Raw genomic sequence first — 2001 nt, 5'->3', positions numbered from 1 at the left:
CAGCAGGGGCTGGGCAGCCTGGGTAAGAAGTGGGGACAGAGAGAGAGAGCAGAGAAGAGCAGGCACATGCACCAGGGGTGGCAGCATCCATGACTGGCCTCCACTGCTGTAGGAGCACAGGTCTGGGCCAGGAGCACCGAAGACACAAAGCCCGCACAGCAGGCACATCCCTCTCAGTCTCAGGGAGGCTCAGAGGCCAGGTAGGCCCTGAGTCCAAGGCCCCTGCACCAGGAGCTCAGCTGTGAAGGGGGCAATCTCAGCCCTGCCACCTGCCCGCCCTTGCCCCGGCCCCTTCTCCTGCCCTCCCCGTGCTACCTCATTTGAAACAGGTTGCAGCCACCTTGGACCTGTGGTGCCTCTTGGAGTCATCCAGCGATGGTGCACCCCTGGCTTCCTTGCAGCCAGACCTGGTCCCCAGTGGAAGCCCCGTGGGTCTGCACCTCACGACCTCCCCCCCCCCCCACGGACCCAGACCCATGACACCTGCCTCTCCTCTTGGGTCCCAAACTCGCCTCCCCAGCACCAGGCAGGCCAGCCCTGACTCTGGCACAAATGCCCCCCAGGAGTGGAGGGTGGGAGAGTGGATGTTGATCCTGGAATCCTACCCCCATCCTGGCCAGTGTCCCAGGAAAAAGGCAGATGCAGGGATGTGTGAAGAGGGTGCGCCACAGGGAACCTGGTGGCTTTAGTCAGAGGTGGGGAGCAGCAACTCCAAACCTGCCCTCTTGGGATGTTTCCTTTTTTCTGGGGGTGGGGATGTGTTGCATGCAGAAGATAGTCCCCCAGAAGGCGGTGGTGGCGGTGGCTTCCCTGTACTTCGGGGTATGGGAGTCCCCGAGGCCTGACCAAGGACCGCCCCCGCTTCCCTGCCCCCCTACCTGGCTCAGGAGAAGATGAGTTGGACCCAGAGCTGCCTCCGGGTCCCGGCAGGAGTCCGACGGAGGGCAGCTGTGGCAGTGGCGGTGGCAGAGGCTGCTGCAGCAGCGGCGGCGGCAGAGGGGGCCTCTGGAGGTCTAACAGTCCCCCCCTCATCCAAGGCCTCAGTGTCACCTCGCCGATGTTCCAGGCCAAGGCGCCTAGCACCAGGCGGAACAGCACCACATTCCCAGGCCGCCATGGCCTGCTGCTCCTGGCCTCCCCCATCTGCATGCACAGCAGCGACTTGCACCAGATCAAACAGGAGAGGGCATGGACCTGATCAACCAAGAGATGGTCCATGAGCGCGGGGTCCAGACGGCAATGCAGATAAGCCACTCCTGGGAGGAAAGTTTCAGGCTTATTGACAACGACGTGGAAAAATCTGCTTCGTCAAAGCGCATAGATTTTATTCCTGTGTCAACAGCACTGTCACCCACCCGGGGTATTGGGAAGCAGTGCTTTTCACCATCCTTGCAAAGTTTTGTGAGTAGCAATGGATTGCCTCCAAGCCCCATCCCGAGCCCGACGACCTGATTTACCACCCAGAGAAACCAGAGTCCCATCAATTGTATCAGACTAAGTGTTCTTGGACCATTGAAAAGAAAATGTGAAATGGAAACTGAGTATCAGCCAAAGAGATTTTTCCAGGGCATCACCAACATGCTTTCTTCTGACGTGGCCCAGCTGTCAGATCCTGGTGTGTGTGTGTCTTCAGATACCCTGGATGGAAACAGCAGCAATGCGGGAACTTCTTGTAACTCAGCATCTACAGTCAGCACTACCACCAACTCTCCTGTGTCACCTGCCCAAGTGGTCTCTCCCTTTATTCCAGTAGATGAACTTTCGTCTAAGTGATGTACTCATCTGGAAACTTTTTGGGGACGTGGCAGGGTAGAGACAGAAATTAAGTCTGAGCAAGCACTGAACTTTGTCAATTAAACTGAGGATATTTCCCTTTTGACCCTTTCCCTTCCCCTCCCCCCCTTTTTAATTTCTTGAAATATTCTAGAGAACTTCTCTGTCAGGTCTCCTGCGAATACCCTTGAATTCAGTGTAGTAATATTTTCAGACTTTTTCCCAATA

At 56.8% G+C, this 2001-nt stretch overlaps 1 pseudogene; it reads left to right on the top strand.

Annotated features, from left to right (window-relative positions):
* The first annotated feature begins 375 nt into the window (after positions 1–375).
* LOC138807839 (PPP2R1A-PPP2R2A-interacting phosphatase regulator 1-like) lies at positions 376–1773 on the top strand (annotated as a pseudogene).
* The last annotated feature ends 228 nt before the right edge of the window (positions 1774–2001 follow it).

The sequence above is a fragment of the Dipodomys merriami genome, unplaced genomic scaffold (genome assembly GCF_024711535.1).
Source record: "Dipodomys merriami isolate MVZ:Mamm:240054 unplaced genomic scaffold, mDipMer1.0.p SCAF_436, whole genome shotgun sequence".
NCBI lineage: Eukaryota > Metazoa > Chordata > Mammalia > Rodentia > Heteromyidae > Dipodomys > Dipodomys merriami.
The sequence above is the reverse complement of the archived record's forward strand: the minus strand, read 5'-3'. Positions and strand labels throughout refer to the sequence as shown.